Genomic DNA, 25,915 nt, shown 5'->3' with positions numbered 1-25,915 from the left:
ATGTGTAAGGAAATACAAAATTTGAGTGTTAAATAAAATTTTGAACTAGATCCACATTTGTTCAACAATTATCAAAAATAATAACAATATACGTGCAATGACTTTGTATATTTTTTCTGAAAGTTTTGTTAATATTAATACAGGAGTTTAGTTTAAGTTTATGGATAATTTTTCGAGTTTGAATCCAATGATCTCATACTAAATGTTTTTTTCCATTTTTTTATTCGTACATCTAAACTACTGATACTAGTTATAGGTTAATTAATTAACCGGCTTCTATCAAGGTACTTATATTTTTATGAACTTATATTATCATTGAGAGAGTTGTATTATTTTGCCACAAGACGACGCCACTTTTTTTACAAACTATTATAATTAAACAACGCTCTTTCCCTTAAAGAAATAAAGATAAATACTTATTAAGAGTTATTGGATGTTTTCCATTGACATTGAAGTTTGACGATTAATTAGATAAAAAATAATTGTTTAATAATTGATGTATATTTCACTATTTTACTCTAATTTTAAAGTTTTAATTGATTAACTCATCGAAGAAAGTTGACAAATATATTTAGTAAAAACAAAGAATAAATCAAATATTACTTACAATTTGTTGCTGTTCATTTTTTACCATAATGTAAATGTTAGACTCAAGGTTTCAACAATATTAAGTTAGAATTGAACTGTCCAATAAAATAGAGGGTGGAGGGCTGTTCGAATCCGACGTTTTTGTTTTTCATCAAACGAGTTGGATAAGTAAGAATATTGATTGGTACGGATTTCCTTAACGTCATCATGTAGTGTGTACTTCTTTTCATATTGATGATTGGAAGATTAATCTAATGACGCCTCGGAGTTATTTATCTAGAAGCGACTGTCCATTAATGCTGTTGTTTTGCATCAAAGTGACGCGTTGATACCATTATTAATAATATTGTCAAGGAAGTAAAGTAAATAATTAATTGTATTTGTCATCTAGTTGATGTTTTGAAGACAATCATGTCCCTTGGAGAGCCTTCAATATAAGACTTATTACCTGTAACTAATGACATGTACACTTGTGTATATAACGCATCTCTAATTATACAGAAAGCAGCAAAGGACTGGGGATTTTGTATTTACACATTGTAATTAATTTTTCGTCACGATGAAAGAATGATAAAAGATCAATTTTATTTGCATGGCAATATCGGGGCACAATTGTGTTTCATAAATCAAATGAAACCTCCAAACTATAGTCAATTTTCTTGGGTATCGTAAGACATGGCAGAAAAATAAACAAAGAACCTATAACAGACCAAGATATCTCTTCAAAACTTTTATATTTATGATGGAAATACATATTATATATTTTCTTGATTTTTTTCTATTTAAATATTGTTTGTGTTTTAACTGACTATATATCTTTTCAGTAATATTTACATAAATTAGTAATTCTGATCTCAAGGAGCTGTTTAAAAAAATATCCTTTTTACTTCATGTAAAATGCTTAGAAAGTGAACTTTTGGCCTGGAACATAAGGGCTATGAGTATAATATTTTTGTTTTGAAAAATTGATCATCACCCAAATAAATTTTTGCCAGGTTAATGCATGGTCATAACTTGAAATGATAATCCTTGATTATATCTAGGAATAAAACTGGGGTGCTTTTTTTTTTTTTTTTTCTTTTTAAGTCTGCAAAATCAAAGATTTTTGATTTTTATGTTAAATTGATATATTTTTGTTCAAAAAATAAACTTTTTTCTGCATAAAACGCTTTTAAAAATACATAGGTAACGTTTTTTCAGCACTTTTCGATACGTATTTGTAAAATTGAAACGTAGTGGATTAGGAATGAATCATTTTTTTAATTGAAATAAGGAAAACCTAATTATTTTCTAACTATATAAGTTTTTAACACTTCATAAGTGAACTGGAATTTTCTCTACCCCAAAATTTTATAAATTGATTGCAATCCTGAATACTTTTTTGTTGTTGCAAAAAAAGAATTATTAATGAATTTTGCAATTTTTAATCAAGGTTTGGTAAATTAAATTAATTTGGTCACTTTTTAGTCGTTTTTTTGCTTTGTCAATTTTTTTAATTTAAGGTATATGTGTTGCTGCAAATGTAATATCAGCTGTTTCCCTATATATTACACTCAATCTCATCAAAGTTAATGAGTTCATTTTTAGTTAATAAAGTATGTTAAATGTATATAATATTTAATAGAAATTTTTATCGAGAATGAAATTATAATATTCTGACTATATGAATTACAAATTACAATCTTATTGATAGCCAGTTCTAACGTGGGTAAGATTAATTTGCGTAATTTTGAGTCTATGTCAACTATCTATTATAAAATAAAATTATCTTAATATTTGAATTAACGTTTAACTCAAGTTCATTCACTACGTCAAAAAAAGATGTTCACGTACAAAAATCTCCATAACACAGTAGTACCTTCAAAAAGGGCAGAGCAACACAAAAAAAAGAGTTGAAACTTCTGTAGTCCTAGGAGCAAGATTGCATAGAAATGTGATCGCAGATCAGAAGGTCAGGTACGAGCTTAAACATCGTCCAGGGACGGAACTTGGGATAAGTTAATACTTAAGCTAAACTAAAAAAAACTTAGTCTAGGAATTTTCGCCCTGGGAGCTTTCGTTCTCATATTTATAATATAGCATAAATATATATTTGAACTAATTTTTATAATGGGCCTTCCGACAATTTAAGTAATTTGTAATTCCGTTTGAACTCATTATAAAAGATCCAACATTCATGTGTGATATTTTCCATTTTGGATATTTTAAAATTGAATTACATTTCCTCATTTTACGTTAATGAATGCTAAAATGCCTTATATATGACTTCAAGTGGAAGGAGCCTCATTTTAAACCTGATTTTTTTTTAGTGAGAAGATTGTTTTCCGATAATAAATGTATATATATGGGGCGAACGTTTCCTGGACAAAAATTCTTGTGGCAAGACATAGTAAAACCCTATATTTCATAGTATCAAAATTGATAATCGTTATTGTGATAATGTGAAAATTTACATCTTTTATTGTTTGTTAAAGGATTTACAATTGCACCAATAAAGTTTTTGTGCCAATAATTGTCAAACTGCTCAAATTGAGGATTCCAAAACTCTCATGTCAAATATGACACGTTTGGATCGGTATTATAGGGTTAGTATAATTTTTATAAATAATAGTTTTTGATTTTTGTAACGTAATGTTACTACAGATATTGAAGATATCCTTAGAATATTTGTCAAATATGGAGAAATATAAGTATAAAATATTAATGTAATCTGAAAATATATTTTTCTACACATGTGCATACATATTATTTATTAATGAATACAAAAAAAATCCTTGAAAAAAGTATGAAAAACCGCATAATATGTCTTTGTTGGTTTAAAAAGACAAAGTATACACATATTATATAAATTATACCAATCTTTCACCTCGTTATATATTTCCGTCTACATACATATATATTAATATACAGGGTGAGGATTTGAATCTTGGAACAAGCTTAGACCTCAATATCTTGAAACACCTGAGATCTATGTTTGTGAAAGTGTTCTCATCAGATTCAGCTCACAAAGTTATAAAATTGAAAGTGCCTTGGGTTGTTCTCCGTGGAGTTATTATTGTGTATATCCTCGGGTGCACGCCCAAGAAATTATTGAGTTTATGAAGCTCCCCAAATCAACTGATAATGATGTCATCTAGCCTTTCAAGGAGTCTGATTGGTCGGGAAAACCTGTATAGAGTACTTATAATCGATCTGATAGCAAAAAAAAACCACTACAGGCTTCCATGCTCAATAGATCTTAACCCCTTGGACAACTGTGTGTGGGGTGTCTTGAAGAAATAGTCCAATAAACGTACACATAACACTGTTTACTCCTTGCATGCTTCCATTCTCGAAGCAGGTGCCAACATGGACAAGGAGTTCCCATCAAGGGCTGCACCAGGTTTAGGGCCAGGTTGGAGGTTTGATGAAGCTGGAAATAGTTCGTTTGAGTGATTGAATTCGCTATGGATCTGTAAATTTTAGAGCAAAATATTTGTGAATTAATCAACTAATTTGTGGAAATACATTGTAATATATATATATATATATATCCTTAAACTTTCTGTATTTAAAAATCCCCACCCTGTGAATATATAAATTCAAGTAAACTCACGTCATGAATCGTTTTTATTAAAAAGAATCCTTAGAAGTCTTTATGTAATTTAATAGGAAATGGACAAAGCCATTTGTCTTATATAAATATTACATATAATATGTACACGTACATCTTTAATAAGATTTAAAAGATCAATTTCTCACTTCCACACACACACAAATAATGTATATACATATTTGACAGGTGCATTAAGAACAACAAAATTTACGTATTAGTGATTCAGTGTTAATTTCGTTGGCTATGCCTTGATGAAATGTATTTGTCAACAAATACAACCTAGCAACACAATAGCAAGCAAAAAATTATTTTTCTCAAAGTTGAGTGTGGATTACATTCCTATACGAATTATTCTCAATTTTTATCAATTAATGATATTTCTTAACCCTGTGGAAGGGTTACAATTTCCACTAAAATCTTTTAAAAATAAAAGTCACAATAAAATTGTGTACCAATTGATAGATTTATTTAAAAGGAGCGAGTCATATTGGGGGTCATTATAAGTATCCAAAATAAAATAAAGGTTCTAAACTATAGCTAATGTTCTTGGGTATTTTAAATCATCCCACAATTTTGAATGCAAAGCCTACTATTGACTCAAAATATGCCATTAGGTTGTATGTTAATTTATATATAAAGTAAAAAAATATATAAGGATTTTTTTCCTTTTCTGGATTTTTGTTCAAGATTGTTTTTATGTTGACGCAATATAAATTTTTTTGTTTAATATTATGAGCATGACAAAACGTTGAAGAAAAAAAAAACTATCTTTGACCAGGACTAACTTTTTCTTTTCTTTTTGTAATAGAACAAAATAGGACGAAGCAAAGCTAAATTAAATTTATTAATGTCCAAATTTCTCAAAATCCGTCTATTTGTTGGGATCAACATTTGAATATAGTGATCTGGTTATAGCTGCCATCAATTAATGTCTTCTTTTTTTTTGTAAATATAATATAATCATTATAACTACGGATATGTAGATATTTATTTACTTTTTAAAAGACCAAAATTTACTTTGTATGTAAAATCCAAAACAAGATTTTTCTAGATCATTCAATGGTATTGTCTCAGTTCCCAAAGTCTTAATCTTGTCTATGTCGGTCTCGACTAAGGGGATCCCACTCCAATGATCCTCTCTCAATTTTTGAAAAATAGTAACAACAAAAGGTTGAGAGACTATGGCGACTAAAAATGAACAGCGATGATTCGTTTAATAGGTTGAAAAATAGATAAAAACTCTAACCCCCTACACACACACATAATAATATTAAACCTACAGATGATCACTACTCCAAAAAAAAATCGATTTATTTTTTAATAGTCAGATGGAGTTACATCGATTCAGTAGAAGGAATTGTCTTTGATGTCTATATACCGAGTACGAGTCGAAATTTGACCAATCAATAAACAAAACTTTAAGGAGATATATTTTTGTAGCCTCTAAACATGTAAAAAAATTATTCTGAGGCTAGTTGTAAAGCTATATTATCTCCTCTAATCTTTGATGCACCCCCCTGTGGCGTCACGATGGTTTCAAAACGTCTCTTGAATGGTTGACACGTTTTTCTTGTGTATTCTTTGGCATATTGACCCATTGTTTCTTTATGGAGATCTTCATGGCCATGATGTCTGAGTGTCAAAGACATCATACCCTGATTAGCCAGAATCCACGGGATTGTGACGTTTGATGCCATTTTCTTGATAACTTAATAAAAGATGGACACAAGAAATCGCTACATAGTTATTTGAAATGTTCAACTTTTCCAAACATTATTTACATCCGCGTCTGTAAAACTAACCAGAACCTCTCAATTTGCCAATCACGTTGTGTTCAGATTTATCCATCGGACCCGGTACAAATGTTATATTTTCTTCGTATTGTTCTCGGACCTAAGTGGCTTCATTTAATAAAATTGGTTTGCAAAAGTTTTTATATTATGAGCACTTCTCTAACACTGATTTTGCTCGTAGTCCCAAATATTACTTTACTCCGTGTAGGTTGGTTTCCAATTCAGTTTTTTGTAGATAACATTTTTTATGTGTTGTGTATCTTAAATTGACATGAGTTTACTTATTATTTATTTTTAAAAGCAAAGAAAATAAAAATCTATGGCACGAACATGCTTTTACAATTGGCACGTTTTATAAATAAATGTACAAATGGAAAAAAAAATATAAGTGAATTGCATTTATAACCAAGTACATCCCTAGTAACAATAATATTTATTTTGAAGACTTTATTTATAGGTGGTTGCAAAAGTGTATTATATATACATAAGGTATCTAAGATATTTAACGAACTATTGCAATAGTGAATCGAATTAGAATATCATACAAGGAACTCTGTAGATCAAATAGATAATATTAATTTAATAACCCTTTATTACATCTGAGCGGAGGTATGTTTAAAGGGTGAGAGTACGCTTAAAAAAGTTGATTTGCAGTTTGAAAGAGAGAATTTGCTAAATTCTTTAATATCACTAGAACTGAGGGTAAAAGGTGGAGCAGACAGGGAGAAAAAAAGACCTGTGTATCGGCCCAAAACAGTATCGAATGCAATAGCAAAGCGATGGGTTCAACAATTCTGTTCTGGTAATATGGACGTTAAAAATGTCTATAAAATAATGGAAATCGTCGAGTTGGATCGGCATTGAAGGACTTTTTCTATTTCTGAGGAACTGAAAATCAGGCAGAAAATAATCTTTTTTGAAACATCTAATTTGGATTATCCAAACAATGTTGATTTTATTCTCAAAATAAAGCGAAGAAACAATCCTAACTGTGTACTTCACGTATTATATAGTCACAGTAAGAGGCCCTTAAATTTTGAGAGTATTTGAAGAAATTGAGATACATAACTCAATTTGATTTTAAGCGGAGGTTTTGCGCTCACCTGAGAATCCAATGTAGTTCTATTTTGATTTAGTTCATTATGAATTTTTGATAGTCAAAGATTTATGGGAAGATTCATTTCTAGGGGTTCTATGACACTTTGTTGGAGGAAAAAAAATATGCATTGGATGATGAGTCATGCTTCAATACTAAGTAATTTTGAATCCCATTCATTTTATTCCAATTTTAAAAGATCATAAAGTTTCATGATTTGCCACGAATTACAAGGATTGAGTATTCATAATTTAATAATATATTCATTTCATTATAAGGATGCTATAACAGTTGAATCAAATCACTATTAGTACCGACACAATAAATATACAAACTAGAATGTACACTCGTTCACTCGGTAGAGTGAAAAAACCCCGCCTAAAATGGGGTAAAGGATCCATTAAAAGAGAAGATAATACCAAATATATAATCCACACTCAATTTTTTGAAAACATCATCCTAACTTACTTTTGTGTTGACGGAGCGCATAATATCTATATTCAAAATGTATTTAAAAGAGCTGAGGAAATGAATTGACTTTTTTTTAGGGAATTGAAATAATATGGACAAGGCATGATTAGTATCATTATACCTCTAATACAAACCGACAATGCCTTATATACATATATGTACAGTAATTAAATTTATATTGTAGTTTATTTTTCAAATATCTATTTCATGAAATATAATAAAAATGTCGTCAAATGAAATTTTACTACGCACAAGAACAACAAAGGAGCAAATCCGTGTCCAATCCTTTATTTGAGCTTTTATTCCGATGATATGATTCTCACATATGTGACTTTTGAAGTCGTATATATTGTTCTTTTCAAATTAAAAATAATAATCAATGTTTCACTGGCTATAAATAATTCTTATTGGCAACCATGAATAAATGAAAGAAGAGGATTAAAATATGGAATACGGTGAGCATATATGTATAAAAAAGAGTTGAGAGAGAGATAAGGGGACTCTGGTTTTATCGTCAATGATAAAAAGAGAGGGTTAGAGTATCATTCTCTGAGTATACGTTTATTTGTTTACTTTTCATCTCAGAGGATTCAAATTAAGGATTAAGTCTTGGAGATATGAACAACAAACAAACTCTTTGAATAAGGGTGACATACAGAGAGACATGAAAAGAGTAGGAAAAAAAAACCAGGAGCATATGAATAAATTATAGTATTAATACAACATATAAATTGTTCTTTCTAGGGTGAGCCTATATTTAAAAAAAGTTTTGGAAATCTCAGCAGCTAAGAATGAAAAGCCCCGATCAAAGATTTTTGTTTTTTGTCCGCTGCGTAAAAATTCTAGACCCTTCCGATGCCGTGATAATTTTTGTAAGAACATAATACTTTGGTCTACACACAAAAGAAAAGGTTTCTTACAAGTTTTTTTTTATTTTTTGTTACATTTAACTTTTTTTTATTTGTTGTCATTACCTTACCAACATTAGGTGTAATGAAAACAGAAGGTTATACCATCATGTAATCAGGTTTGCTAGAATTTTCAATTCAATGTATCGAACTGCTTTCGGAGAAAGACACACAGATTTTGACAAAATATGCAATCAATCATAGTCTTTGACGTCAGTAATGCTGGAATTTTCAAATTCATGTATCGTAGCGACTGCAGGGCAAGAAAGATAGATTTTGACAAAACACACAACCACTCATACACTATGACGAAAATATTAAAAAGCGTGTTGGAAGTCAAACTTCAGTCGTACACCAGTGGTAACTGGTATAACCTTGTATTACTATTAACCTTGAGCAACATATTATTTTTGTCAGCTGTTGGCGTTTCCACTTCAACAAGCCACCCACCTTCTGACAGTTTTTGCAAATGAGACAAATACAGGTTGTACAGAATTATTTTTTTATTTAAAACCCGTAAAAGACCGTTTTTACTATTTTTTCCATGTATTTTTAGTATGGTTAGGACACTAAAAAATTTTCCTTCATCATAAATTATTTAAAATAATGTATGTCAGAGAAGATACTGCTAAAATTTTATCTTGATTGGGTATTTACTTGATTTGTAGTCCAGTAATTTCAATACTTTAAAATTGAAATAATCGGAGCTTCACCAATATTTATTAAGCAACCTTTTTAATTGGAAGTATGTATTTTAAGTTATAACCAAAAGTATATATCTGATCAAATAACTACTGAACACTCCTTCCCCCCAATATAAATTGTATGAACAAACTCATCAACAGCAAGTGCAAAAAAATTGTTTACCTCAATCTATAGTTTTTTTATAATTTATTATCAATCAACTTATTGTTAATGTCATGGACGGGCATTTTTTATCGTACCAATTCCGAGCCAGCGTATATGAAACACATCGTAAATGGCAATGAGCCGTGGGTCAACGAGTATGGCATGCAAACAAACCAACAATCATAAGAATGGAGGGGCAAAATGCATTGTTATAAAAATTGTGGGCACAAGTTTGGTAGACTGACTTATGTAGCTGTTGCAAACAAACTGGTCCACAGACCGCGCTCAAACTTGGCATGATGATGAATGACAGTGCTGCCGATCTATAAAAATATTTTTTTAAATCCTTTAAGCGCAGGCAGTTTAAATTACCAAAACCCCGTACTTTTTTGACAGAATGCATTTAAAGCTCGATCCACAGTTTCGACTGGCATATCAATACAAATTGGTCTATAAAAAATCAGTAAGGACGAAAATGAAAGACAAAATTTGATGTTCGAACGAGTGTAATACAACAACATTGTCCATAGTCCTTTGTGGCTTATACTTGACCTACTTAAGTTCCAGGATACATGCTTAATTGGTGTAAATCTTATCACAAAGGTTCATTAGGTCCAGGAAGAGGCAGAATCTTTTCCAGTGTGGCCAAGACTGTGGATAAAACATGAGGTATATCTCCGAAAATCTATACCAATATACCAAATTTCTAAATATTTGGTCCATGGTGCATTGATTGGTGTAAAAAACACAGGGGCTCGGACCCTTGCCCCCCCCCCTACCATATACGGTCATTTCATGCATCTCTGTGAAGTCATCATTTTAAAATATTTTTATGTTAGGCCTTTTTCCCCATTGCAATCATTTTTTTTTTATCATAAGAATGGTTATTTGCAACGTGTCTTAAAAATAAAGAAAGTTGAAGTCCATACTTTTAAATTGAAGCTCACCCTAAACCACATATATATATTTCAACATACATTCGTTGACAAAAAAAAATACAAATCTTCCTTTGAAAGCATAAAAATGGACTACATCTTTCTTTATAAGCATGTATACTATTTGTTGAAGATTAGACTAGACCCTTATACTAATTAAATAGGGAATTAATATAATTGTACTTATTAATTATTTTAATTGCTTCGTTTCTAAGCCCCTCTTGCTTCTTTTTTATCTTACTTTACTGAGATTTATGGCTTCCAATTTACTCAAGATCTTAGTAAATATGTATTCTTTCATTTGGACATTATGGACAAAATGTTGCTGCTTATTTTACATTCTATGGCCAAATAGAAAACCTTGCTATGCTCATTAGATGAGATAGCCTGCTCACGATTTCAACTCCCTTTCAAAATACCAATATCATGTCGGTATATAAAAAAAGAGAGCCGAAAATTAATGTTGTCATCCTAATAATTTGAAGAATGTTTGGAAGACAGTGAATTAGCTGCGAGCAACTATGTATAAGAATAAAGTAATAAACACAAATCCCACCCTGTATCTATCAATGGAATAGTCACGAATTACAACAATGTCGATCCTGAATTCTACTTCAGGGTCAAAAAGGACTCTGCAGTGAATCATCAGTGCTACTTTTCATCTTTTCCGTGTGATTAATTTACTTATATATTTTCTCTTTTCAAGAATATAAGAATAAGGGCACAATAGCTGTGGAAAATAAAAAACAAATGTTTTAGTAGTAAGTACAACTTCAATTATAATATTATTTTCATCACTGAAAATGATGTAATACGATGTAATTATCTAGTAGACCCCTTCAATGACAAACAAATTTTGATAATTATATAGTGAGTACTTGACCAGTTACATATGAGGGCTCCAATGAATTCGATCGAAACAATTGATACATTTGTATTATCCATTGAGTTTAAATGATTGATTTATTGACTGCTTCTCTTATCAATTTTTTTATTATGATTGGTCGGCTGTTATGATTTTGGTTACAAGAGTTTTAATCGCTGTTCAAGACAATTGTTGAAGCATCTTCCTAATAAAATAAATCTATGAGTAAATAATCAACAATTAATCATTACAAACCGTGCCCAAAAAATAAACATAGTGTATGTTCGGTAAAATGATCGTTTGACAATGAGTCGGTTTGTCAGAATGATGCTTTGGCTAGGTATACATTTGGCAAAGCAGTCATTAGGGAATCTGATCGTTTGGAAAAATTGGATTAGGCAATAAGGTTTTCGGGACAGTTCTATTTACTTGTTTTTTATATTTATTTATCTAAAGAAAAATAACAATCGTTTTCTTATATATTTTAATAAAACCTAAACTAATAATAGCAATGATATCTAATTATTCTTGCGCATTTTTTTTTTTGTTCCAATAAGTACTACTATCAATGAAATCATCTGAAATATTACTGTATGTAGAAGTATATCAAAGGACCTTCCAAATTTAGGTCCTTTTTAAGGACTAATAATAAGTAGGATTTTAAGGCCCATATTAAAGATTGACATAAATAGAGTACCTCAGACTACAACGTACTGTGAGAAATTCAAAAGTCGCGCTTTTTAATGAGATTATCAGACAATTTCGGAGATTTTGAGTAATATAACAGGTGTTGTATATGTTCCTATTTATTAGTAAAGTCTTAGAATGGGTACTTAAGACTGACAGTCCTTCGGACTGCGAGTACTAGAACTGATTTAAAAAGAAAAAAAAAAACTTTACAAGTTTTAGGACTGGACTGTACTAGAGATGAACTTTCAGAACTAAAGAAAAAACCAACACAACACTAATTTAAACGTAACCATATTTCAGTCTTCTTTTTTCTAACTTTTTGGGTGAGCAAATGTCTCTTTGTTTGTCGCACGACAGAAATATATATTATAATTTCTGTATAGTATACAAATATATATATATACAGCTTATTTCTTTGTGTTTTTATGTAATAAATGGATTAATATTAGTATAAACCTAGCTTCAAGGGGAAAAAAATTACATACTAAATATAATCTATATATTATGGTTCATTTATTTGATTGCTCAATTCTTTTTTTTTTTTTTTAGTAATGCAACATTCTTTTTTGTTTTCACTAATAAATTAGCTTTTCTTTTTATATAATAATCTTTACACACATAAAATAAGTTTAGTATACTTTTAGTAACTATATACATATTTAACGAAGCTGAATAAAACGTACAAAGCACTTTCCTGTTTCAATGTAAATTCTGAAGAATTATTGAGAGCAACTAATTTTGTTCTATATATGTAATTTTGTGTGATTTAAAGTACTTCTTGTTTTGGAATGTTCTGTTTCTAATATTTAATTTAACAGAGTATTTTTACTCTTACAAAAAAAAACACATTTTAAATCACACAACCTCATCATTTATAAAGGAAGAGTAATTGAAGCTTGAAGATTATAATAACCAATGTTTTTATAAACAAATTATCTATTCGACATTTTCCAAAATTATATGTTTGTACACGCATCATAAATGTGATAACCTACCTTCACGGCAGCCTTTTTAAATATCAACACCTATTAATTGATGTTCTTATTTCATAGTAGGTATAGAACCAGAGTGTAAGGAAAGTCCAAATACAATCCGAGACATATCTGGAGTACTCGAGTTTGTACATGGACTCAGACTTGATGTGGACTTGATATTGATTTGGACTCAAAACCATATGGATCGGACTTGATTCGGAATCATAACAAATTTAGATTTGTAGTCATTTGATATTTTGAGTCAGGACTATTTTTTGAATAGCTCTTATTCTTGCAACGATATTGTGTGAGAAATTTAGGATCCCCTGGATTATTTATATACATATATACAAACAGTGGCTAGTCCTTTCCAAGATGTAGGGGCTCAAGTTTAAAATCCCCCTTAAAAATGTTAATCATATATATATATAATATGCCTATTCATATAATTCGTTATGGTATTGATAATTTTGGGGACTAAGCCTCCCAAATGACACAAGCTCGCAACACCCCTTTGTACATGAAAGGTCCAACTGAACAATTCAAAGGACATAATCATGCATATACTACAAATTTACTTTTTACTTCTTCTTCCCTGGGGTGATAAGGAACTACTCTTGGATCGGTCTAAAAACACTACAGTCCTAACAGTCCGGTCTTAATACTATTTGTTAGTACTAGGACCGGGCTTTATAGGTACTTTTTGGTAACTGAAATAACGTATTTACTAACTATGTATATCCTTTTAGCTGTTAGCTTTAAAATATGTGTGAGACCTGAAGTTTTAAGTGGGATCTAAATTATTATACGCTATAGCTATCATTCATATTTTCTTTATTTTTATTTTATTAACTGGAGTTATTCAATTTTGGACTTGTACTCAAAACAGATATACTAGAATTTGAGTTGTGACTTAACTCGGACTCGGAAAAGGTGGACTCAAACATCAGAGGGCTGGTCCAAAGCCTTTAGTGCCGAGTATCAAGTCTATTCTAACAAGTTTAATATTTGACTTTAATTCAGTACGAGTCCTCAAACTTTGTTCGGACTCCTTTCAAATAAATATTAATTTATTTGAGTCTTAAAGCTTGTCTTAAACCCATTAATAGTTTATACTTGTCATCAGAAAAGTCAAATATTAACTAATTGATGATCTATACTTTTTCATTAAAATACTTTGTCTTATTTTTGGTTCCTGCTTGGACAAAACCCAATTTTTACTCATCATATTTGTTCGAGACTAGTTACATATGTTGAGTGTTTCATAGTAGAGTAGTATATAATCATATTTTTATAGATCTCTAGATTAAAAATGCAAAAGCTTTATAAATTTTCATATCCATTCCTCAAGAATATTCAATCAAATCTTAAGCAATATAAATAGTTGATGAGTTGTAACAATGTTTCATTATACAAATTGCTTCAAGCATGCAAATATAATTCGCAACAAACCATGAAAGAAGCAGTTCAAAATATATATATATGTTTAATAATAAATCATATCAGACCAACTTTTTTTTTTTTAAAGAAACAATATGTATTTTAGAAGGTAATAGAACTGCGATGATTGGATTGATTTTTTGTTTTTGAGGCAAGGGTTATGATTTATTTAATATGAAGTCACTTTTATTATAGAGAATTTGTGATCAAATTAATATTACGAATAGACTATACTATCTAGAGTAGTAAAGTCAAACATACAACGTATGTGTATGAGTTTGGATTTAATTGAAAGATACTTTTTCATTATTAAAAAATAATAAATCATGAGCTTTTATGGAAAAAAAAGTTATAAAGAAATAAAAATAAGACATTATTTTTTCCCTGTTGGAACTTCATTGAGCTACAATTCAAAATAAGTTTGACACGCCAACTCCAGTGACCTCCACCTGTGATATATGAATTATTTACAATTCAAATGACTTCTTTCAACTTCTAAACAAATTACATATGGAGGGATGCTTCACTCTTAATTTACATGTAGTCTAAACAAATATTTTTGACCATAATATAATTCTAATCTTTCGGAAAACTGGGCTATTTTCCATTAAATATCATAAGTAGTGATGTAAATCGGCTTTATTTTATATTTGGTTTTTTTGTGAAGTTTATGTAGTTAGGTTCAAAAACTGATTGAACATTCGTGTGCACTCATAAAAGACGAAGAGTCCTTATCCCCTCCAAAACATTATTTTAATTTCCAGATACACAAAATAGTAACGATTTTCGTCACTTATCATAGACACCGGACTATGGGAGCTATTGCTCTATTTTAACTTTTTTAAATACACTAACAATAAACATTTGTTATGATTTTGTTTTTGTTTATAGATGACGTCATTTTTATAAAATTATCTCCCCTCTCTATTTTTGAATTGGTTCCAGTGCCTTTGTGAAATATAAACCAATACTTGAAATTGAAATTAGATTTTCTGTGATCAAATGAATTCCTGATTCGTTATAAATAAAAGTTTAATAAAAGTTTTTGTTTATTGAATAATAGAACATGCTCGAGAAAAGTTGGACTTTAAACTTAAATATATATATATATAAATATACATACAGATTTGGAATAATATCTGAAATTATCACAAGAATAGTGTATGAAAACAAAGACCTATTCTTAGTCTTTGGATGTACTCGGTACAAAAGTAATATCTACCTATATATTAGCATAAGTTGCAAAAAATTTGCACTTGTTTTAGTTGTTTTAATAAATATATAAAAGTAGGGAGGAATTTTTATTTGAAAAATTGAGATCTAAGACTTTTTAGTCAAAACTTTCTAATGGCCACATATGTTGCGAGTATCTTGGTCCAAAAAAGTTGCATGCAAACCATCCTCTCCTTACCTCATAAAACTAACATTGAATGCGTATTTTCTTAACCGATTTTCAAATTAATACGGAAAAACTACCGGATTTTGTTATCATTAAAGCCTTTTAATACTTGAAGGGATAGCTTTATTACATTTAAAATTGAAAAATTATAGGTTTATAGTCAAAGTGTACAAAAAAGGTCAACTTCTTTTACTTGATTTTCAGTTGTATATGGATGAAAAATTATGATTAAAAAGTTTCATCTTGAAAAACCGTTTTTAAGACCTCTTTAACTATTTTGAAAAACACATTTTTGAACAAAATTTTCGATTATTATTAGATTCTGAAAGAATATACAGAAATCAAATATAATTCAACCCTTAATTTAAATATATATTTCCTATCCAATGTCTTTGATTAATATTTGTTGATTATGTGCAAGTAATCTAATTGACTTATTTAGATAATTTATTTTTAAACTTCCCCGCCTCTCAAATATTAATTACTTGTTACAATTAATCAAATAACGGACTTATATTTAATTTCAAAAAAACTCACGCAACCTTACATTGGATATTTATTTTTATATTCTGCAAGAAAAGTAAAAGTGAGAAAACCAATCAAAATCGAACTTTTTTTTAAGTTCCATTTCTAAAAAAGTCCTTTTAGATTCAAAATTTTTGCCCTTTATTGTATCTAAACACTCTCGTACCAGCAAATCTTTATAAATTGGTAAACAAAATTTTAGATATAATATTATCCAATTTAAAAAAAGTATGAACAAAGCATTAGCTTCCAAAAAAAAAACATTTATCCTTCTGGATTTTGTATAATTATAACCATTTGGTAGGAACTGTACATAAAATAACATGATTATTTTTTAATCCTTCAAATTCTGACTGTTTTTGTCAATTGATATTTACTTTAATTTTCATTTGTAATAGTTATTTCACTTTGAAATATGACACTGATTCAAACTACGCACAAAACTTAATTTAAAAAAAATGGCTTTAAAGGGCCTTTGCTATTGAAATTTAAAAGATCATTATCATATTGTATGGCTTAAATAACAACTAATAAATGGGGGTTTTAGCCGGCGTGCCTTCCAAAACCTGAATTTTGTTGAGTAGTAATATTATTACCTTCAAATTATGCCAAAAAATATTTATTTTTTAGACAATTTCTTTTTTGGTTTGGAATCGAAATATCACTTAAATAATTAATTACATCAGTTGATTATGTAAGCTGATTACCTATACATTATAGAGCTCCACTACTGAGAATACATAACATACTATCGTTTTTATTATTTTGTTTGTATGAATATGTAAGACTATCCACATATGTATGTTATGCTTTAGACAACTTTAATAACACCTAATGTGCAAAAAATGTTACATCCGATCCATCATATTACACATAAATATATAGTACTGCCTGTGAATAGAAAAAATTCACTTGTGCAATAGGACTCAACAGATGTGTAAAGGTATTTTAAAAGGATTTGAATGTAGTTGTAGTTTTCACGAGCTCGTTTCACATATTTACAACAAACTACTGATGTTTACTAGGATTAAAATGAAAAACCTAACATTAGTGTGGTGTTAATCCTTATTTATTCAGTCCTATCCGGTCTTATCAGTGAATGGGGCGGATCCTTAAGACCGTAGTTCCTTCGAACTGTCACTACTAGAACTGATTTAAAAAAGGTAAAATGTAGTTGAGTGACGTCATTAAGGCCCAAACGTTATAAGTTTTAGGTCTGAGACGTAACTGGATGGAACTGCTTACTTCAGTCCTAAATAAGGACCAATAAAACATTCGTTGATTCCCTTAAAAACACTTGTGCTTTTGTTAACCTTTCTTCTCCAGTTTGAAAACTCATGAATAGACACACATTATTATAATAATCGACATAGTTGTATCAAATATACTCTTAATCCATATAAAAAAATTCTAATTGGCAATCTGAAGAGTGTTTTGACATAAAGTTAAGTCAAACTGTTCCTTGTCATAAGATAATCTATATTAAAATAGAAATATTGTACTTTGTTTGCAGTCCTTTATTTATCATGGCTACCTGAGTATCACCATTTAACCACATAATTGTGTAACTTTAGAGTTAAGGAGCCGGTAATAGTTAACTTCGTATAAAACATATTCATAAAAGGACAATTCGTATAAAAGATTTTTGTATAAAAACAATTTCGTATAAAACCATTTCGTATACATTTACCGCCAGGTCCCAAAACAAGATGTAATCCACCATTGATACTTAAAGAAACTACTAAGAGCCCCCCCCTCCCATAATCCCCCAATTGTACACTAAATGTTGAGGGGGCTTTCGGGTACCGCCAGGTCCGAAAACGGAATGCAACCTGCCAATGATACTTGAAGAAACTACTAAGAGTCCTTCACTAGCCCCTAATTGTACCCCGCATATAGGAGGAACATTTAGCAGATTATAATTTTAAGCCAATAAAAACCCAAAAACACCACCATACATTAAGGGGGGAGTGTAAGGGCTCTTATTTGTGATTCTAAGTATGTGCAATAAGTTCCACCCCGTTTCGGAACCTTGTGGTATCCGAAATCACCACCAAACATTTGGGGTAGTATTAGGAGGTTCTGAGGGGTTCTTAATTGTTTTTTGAAGTACTTGTGGTGAGTTCGGTGCCATTTTGGAACCTGGCGGTACCCGAAAACACCACCAAACATTTGGGGTCCAATTTGGAGTTTTTGAAATGCTCTAAATTTTTTTTTTTTTTTTTTTTAAGTTTTGGCAATAAGTTGCGTCCCGTTTTGGTACACGGCAGTACCCAAAAATACCACCAACATTTGGGGTACAATTGGGGGGTGGGGATTGTGAGGAAGGGCTCTTAGTAGTTACTTAAGTATCGCTGGTATCCGAAAATACTCCAACATTCGGGGTACAAAATCACAATTCATAAAGTCTATTAAAGTTTCCTCATAAATTTATACAAAATGGTTTTATACGAAATTGTTTTTTTACGAAATGGCCTTCTATGGAAATGTTTTATACAAATTGTCCTTATATAAATATGTTTTATACGAAGTTAGCGTATACCATCTTTTGAAAAGAGACATATTTTATGTGATTTATATATTTAGCCAGAGGTCAAGACATGGACTTGACCTCATAATAGAATATTTGTATTTCCAAATCAGTAACTTTGTGTAATCACTGTCAAATTATAATGAATATAAATTAATGATATGTATACAAATGGCATAAATACTTGTGATAATATTCGGTCCAAGACAAAAAAAAATTATTGTTTGGTCTCAAGAGATCTTTACAGACCTATACGGACCGATATTTTGGTCCACACATGCATCTCAGACCGTAAACCAAAATTTAGAAGCTTTTAAATAGTGAATGGATGTTTTTTGTCTCAATCTTTGGACAGGTGTGTGGTGATGACATTAAATCCAAGCTGGGATACTTTTTTCAATATTGCGACAGTATGATAAAAGTATCTGTTGATATGAGTACTAACATTTATATTCATTTGAAAAAGTGATAAAGTCCTTAGGAGCCTCGTTTTTTAAGGCTCACTGAACCTGATAAAAATAGATTATTTGGTAACACTGATCATAAAAGATACTGGGACGTCATGACGTCAAAATTATTTTGAAAGAAGAGTGTTCATGTTGCGAGAATAACGTAAAGAAAAAAGGGATCAGCTGTTTCAGACCAAGCCTCAACAACAGAAATTGATTATATTTGACTCCTTAAAAAATCCATATTTTCATTAGAGTGAAAAACTTATAGTCCGTTTTTCTCTGTTTTGTCACAAAAGTCCAGCTTGCTTTTATGTTATCGTCATACAAATGTTCTATCATATCCTGATTTACGAGTTGTACAAATAGGATTTATAGAGCAATAGATTTAACTTCAGATGACGTTATTGTTGTTAGATATTCACCATTTTGAAACACAACAGACAACATTCAAGAATTCATCTATAGAATAGTTCTAGACCAAATTTTATATGAGACGGATTTTTCTTACCGATCCACGTCGTTCCTTTACTAACACAAAAACATATATTTTTGTCTGCTGTTGATATTTCAGCCTATCCTTTCCAAATGAGGTTTTTGAACGTTGATTGATTGAATTTGAAATAGCTATTTTTAAGCTGAGAACAATTTTGGTCTCTCTTTCTGTTTCTTCTTGGAGGATAAGTTCCATGACATAATATAGGTAACGATGTCATAAGACATAATTTTTCTTTCGGACCGATCTGTACCAAACTTCTTAAAAGAACCGAATTAGTTCAGTCCACAAAAAAAAAATATTATAGTCTCACCCCGGTGTAGGTTTTTTCTGACCGATCCCCAAACACTAATAGGTACAAACTTATTTTGGCATAATGTATTACCATATTAAAATATAAAATGGACATTCTAGAACTGTAAGTAAGTTCTTCCCTAAATATCCTAAGAGAACAATGATATCAATCGAGGAATCATTGTTATAATGTTAAGTAATGTACATTATACTGACATAATATACTTGATATTCTTCGCAAAGACTAGAGAATACAGCAATGGAAATAAAGCTTTGACCTACTTTTGAGCCCCTTATTTTTTTCATTAACTGGCATGTAATCAATAAGCCAGCAAAGATGATATTTTTATCTTTCTTCCATGTACAACGTATAAATATATATATTCTAACAACTAAGTACATGTATTTCCTCAACTACAGAGTACATACTCACTAGTGTTGAGACTCTGTCCAAATAAGAACTTTTGTCACGGTTCGAACTTAAGTTTTTGTTAGATAAATTTAGACTGATACTTCGGTCCAGATCTCAATATCAGAACGTGGACCGATTTTTTGGTCTCAATCTATGGACTGTTCTCAACCCCAATCAGCCAGATTCATAAGTTGCACAAATATAATTTATATATCACATTTAACTTCATATGACGCTATTATAAGTCAATGTTCACAGCTCTGAAACACAACTGACGCTATCAACCATTGATCAATAGAATCCGTGTCAACTCAATTTGTCTTTCTGACCAATCTAGCTAAAGTTTGACTTTGAGGCCCAGATCGATTTTTTTAAAAGGAATGAATTAGTTCAGTCTACTAAAAATCATAGCGGTCTCAGAACAGGCTAGGATTTTCAGACCCAACACTAATACTTACATAATGTTAATGGACCACAAAATACAATGTTCATATATAATGTAAATCTACAGAAAATCTTCTGGTAAACTAGAGCAAAGGAAAGTGAATTGTATTTGTTTATGTACGAGTAGTTACTAAAATAGAATATGATACGTGATCAAAGAACACTACATAAATGAACCAATTGGAGAAAAATTTGCTGGGAAATGTTTCCTTCTGGTCTCTTAAAGATTTTACCAAATGACATATTCGCCGCCTCTTTTATGTTATTATAGTAATAAAAAAAAGTCCATTATTTTTACAATATATGGCTTTAGTAATGTGTATATCGCATTGTATAAGTGGTATTGGCTTACACTAGATGGAAATGGAAAGACAAAGTTTTGTACTACATTTTAATTCAATATTTTGCAATTTTAGCAAATACCAAGTTTCAACAAACAAAATATTTCCTTAAAGTAAAAATATGTTTTAAAAAGACTTTTTCTAAGTTTATTTTTATATTAGCACATGACTTATGATCTGAAGTTGGACATGGGGAATCATATGTTATCTTGTTAATCAAATTAAATTCATTTTTAGGCTTTAAATATCATCTTCAGTACAATATGTAAATTTGGAGAGTAATAATTATTTTATTTCAGAGATATTTTAATTTTAAATATACTAAAAACTCTACATAAATATTTGATTTTAAATTAACCATTTTTAAAAGCCGTTATAAGTCATGGACTGAAAAGTTCCAGGCTTACCAAAGAAAATACATTTTTCCTTCAAAATTGACTTTTTTTTTACTAGTATTAATATTTTATACTTTATGGAGTCAAATCCCTTTAACACTTTTAAAACCATTCCTTAGCTTGAACAGAAATGCTAAATAAATCCATCAGTTTCATATCTTGTTCGGCGAGATAAAGTTTTAAAAATTATGTTGGAGCTATTTGAGACTTTTTTTCGAGATATGGCAGGGAGTTGAGTCCTTTAAAGGCCTCTAATTCCCTCTCGACCTTACTAACGAACTTTTCACTTAGTCCCAGAGCTGGAACAATTGCTAATGTTCATTTGTTACTCCTGCTGTGAATTCTAAGGAGGGTTCCGTTCTTTTTCCAAATATTTAGGATAAAAAATTCTACAATTGATTCCTTTTTTTTTCTTCTTTGTTTTTCAAATGGAGCAAGTTTAAACAATCCCAAGAGAGCAGGCCCAATTGGTAGATAGATAGGTTGTGCATTCTGTAAATAGAAGAGTGTTACTTTTTACATCTCGCAATGCCCCCTGATTGGAAATAACTAAAAACGTGACTAATTTAAAAAAATAGCACCATCTATTTTTGTACCACTAGACTTGTGAGGGATTGCTTTATTTATATAATCAATGGTCAGGTGGGTCTATCTTCTCTCTATTTCTTTCTTTTTCTTTTTGACGACTTGATATGGAAATGCTCTAGGATTCAAATATCAAGTAACTCCATTATCTCTGTATCCTTTTAATAACATCCTACATGAAATTATGTTCTTCTTCTTGAATCAAATTATTAATCTAATTATTCAGAATACTAACAAAGCAATGGTATCTTTATATACCAACAGAGGTAATTTAAATTTATGTAATTTACCTTGGGATTGTGAAACAAAAATGAGATTGATGTTCTAGGAAGAACTGTATGTAGTATCTATTGTATATAATGTAATAAGTTAATAGGGCATCTAGAATTATGATAAATGACAAGTATATTTACCTATGTATATATAATTATAACAATTTATATACTAGTAGATATACTCTTTTTGTAAAGGTGTGCTCTGAAGAAATAATTTAATTTTGACCAATAAGCCTATACCGCTATTTTGAGTTTGATTTCTTGTAATATAAATATATTTCCAAGCATAGTTCATCTTCTTCATTTCATCTCTTTCTATAATGGGCCATTCTAATGGACCATTTCTAATTCTGACCATGTTCAAAGACTTTGGAATGACTAAACATCTTATGCATCAGAGGAACGGTTCCAAACTCCCATCAGGTAATGAGGGCTCAGTCTATGTAATACCGAAATACAATGAAAGTCCTTAAAGTCTTCCTGGCAAGGAAGATTAAGGCAGTACTAAAAGAATAAAAAGATAGTTTAATAACTACACGGGCTAGTATTTGGAGGAAAGAAATGCAATGGGCTCAGGAGAGCTTTATTCAGCTTGACCTAAGAATACTAATCCCTGGGCTAATGCTACATTAAATTTAAAAGGTTATCTTCTTAATAGCAGTAATTCATTTATGCCTCAAAATCATACAACATACAGCTGATATCGGCAAAGGTCTTGATGTACAATACATCTCACTCCCGCCTTTTCCTCTCGCTCCTACAAAGGAAATATCTCAAAGTATAGTATAACGTATTATTGCCATTATTTATGAAAAATAATAAATTATGAAATTTCCATGATGTATCAAGTAAAATGAGGAACTCTGCAGCTGACTATTTAATGCACTGTGTATCTTTGTATCAGCGAAGTACCGCCGATATAAGCAACTCAATTCTATAACAATACAATTTCTACAAATAAAACAATTTTTGTGACGTCATCATTCTGAAAGTCGGACATTTTGTTAGAGAAATTGAGAATCACAGAACTTGGTCATATTTCTACATGCAATAGTTCCTACTTTTCCTACTTTAAATCCATTAAAAGAAGTTTCCTCGCATTTCTTTGTGAACTTGTCAATTTTATTAGATAGTTGTATATGCCTCCAGCTTCGATTCTGAATTTGTTTATTACGAGTCTTGGTCTAATCGTATTTTTATATCCTCAAATTCGAGTTATGAGTCTAAGTTACCAACCCCAGTGCAAATCAATGCTAACAAATCCGTAGAAATATCTATAAATAAACATTGCCATTTTTTCCAATGACCCACTTTCACCTATAATCAGATATCATTAATTATAAATACTGATACCCTACATATATATTACATGAACTCATATTTATATAGTATCATGACCAAGATTTTAAGTCACCAAGAATTTGCACGCTTCCTTATTATTTCTCAGATCTGATTTGAAGACATGATTGTCTAAAGACAAAGGGCCTTAAAATTAGAGATTTAAATATTATGATGTCCTACATTGTATTCATTCTTCGTGATTACATCTATATACCTATTCATACAATATAATTGTTTTAAATATCACGATGATTAGTTACTGTAGTAATATTCGTCTCGGATCCCGAATGGATTTCAAGAAAGCGATAAAAACATTAGTAAAAAAATACAAAACGGACAAAATAAATTGTTTTCTTCGACCTCTGTTTTCAGTAGTGTTGATTTATTACTTATTTAAGACTGAAGACTGTATACCCGTCCAGTTCAGTCTCGGTCCAGCCCAGTTCAATCCTGGAAATCAGTTCTAAAACTTGGTCATTGAATCAGTTTTAGTACTGACAGTCCGAAGGACCGTCTTAAGACTGGACTGAATAAATAAAGACTCACACAACACTAATATCCAGCTTGTATTAACGTTCACTTTTTTTTATAGTTTAGTTCATATTAATAGTTAACATTGATTTCGTTTAATCGTTAAATAAACCATAAACTATTTAAAAGTGTGTACATGGTTGGGCAGCAAAATGTGGACTCTCGAAACCTTGTGTATAAACAAACACTAATAAATTTTTTTGTCATTTGTCCTCTGTGAGCAAATAGTCATACGAATCCTTGATATTTCAGGTCTTCTAGATGCTGAAGTTGCGGATTATGGGCATTTTGAGGTGCTCCAGGAGCCTGGTTTTCATTACATCTGTCAGAAAGTGGTTGGGGTCCTTGTGTAAGACTATAATTTCAAGCCTCCTTTCATGGACTTCTTGAAGGTCCTGGACGCAACAGAGAAATGGTTGGTGAGGGGATACACGGATTTTGTGGGATCCTCCAAGATCTTCTTCGCCAAGTTGGGCATAAACTCCAGATACCTCTTTAAATTGGGCTCTCCCCTTTTTGTTTTCCTAAAGAGATCGACTCCATTCTTCTTTGTCTTGGCCACATAGAAAATCAGGCTCCTGGAGAACTTCACAATGTCCTTAATCCATAACTTTAGCATCTAGAAGACCTGAAATATCAAACCTTTTTTTTATTACTATTTGCTCAATAGAGAAGTCAAGATGACTAAATGTGTATTATGGTTTGTTTATACACAAACATTGTCTGAACTAGAATATCAAAAAATAATCACTAAACCTTCCTATAATAGCAAGAAAATTGACATCCACAGCCCAACCCTTGTATTTCTTGTTGTTCATTGTTTATCGTTTACTTTTTTGGCTTCGTTCATTGTTCATGAACGATTTTTCAAAGATGAACAATTAGCACTTTCGAACTATAATCAAAAAGTCGGTCGGTTTTAAATATATGGGCCGTCAATAGGAAGATAATCTAAAATGAAAATTATGCTTATAAATCCGTCGAAGGCCCCACAAATTGCACTAAGCGTAGTGAAAGTGATCCTCACAATGAAATAATAAATTATTGATTGATTTTATTTTGAATGCTCATATCAGGAACAAATTGAGTTTTAAGTTTTTCTAGACTACATTTATAATTGAAGGGTGTTAGAACTAATCCAAGGAATTTTGAATAGAATGCTTGTAAAATATCAGAATATGTCAATTAAATTTTAGGCTGTATGTACAAAAATTGATTGTATGTCTTTCATTTTTTAATATTTGCTCATTAATGTTTTTGTGTAAACTGAACACATATTTTAATGTACAGAAAAAGTTGTAATTATTATTAGCAGACTCTACAAGTTACAATTTTTACCTCCCATTACGATTGACCTTATTACAACATTTGTCATTTTAATTACTAACAACTGATTGAAGCTATAATCTATTTTGGATAATTAATGAATTAATGTTTGTCACTTCTTATTTCTTTGGTCTTCTCCAGTCTTAGGTCCGGTCTTTAAGACCCTGGGTACTTTGAACTGTCAGTACTAGAATGTATTTTTTTTAAGAAATAAAGTTAATGACGTCATCGTGGACCGAACTTTATAAGTTGTAGAACTGATATTGAACTTTATAATGTGCCAAAACCACATATCAATTACTATTTTTTATTCGAACAGTCAAATATTACACCCTATAGAGATTATTAAATTATTTTTTCATCTCAAG

This window comes from Lepeophtheirus salmonis, chromosome Z (genome assembly GCF_016086655.4).
Source record: "Lepeophtheirus salmonis chromosome Z, UVic_Lsal_1.4, whole genome shotgun sequence".
Taxonomy (NCBI): Eukaryota; Metazoa; Arthropoda; class Copepoda; order Siphonostomatoida; family Caligidae; genus Lepeophtheirus; species Lepeophtheirus salmonis.
Note: the sequence above shows the minus strand (reverse complement) of the source record.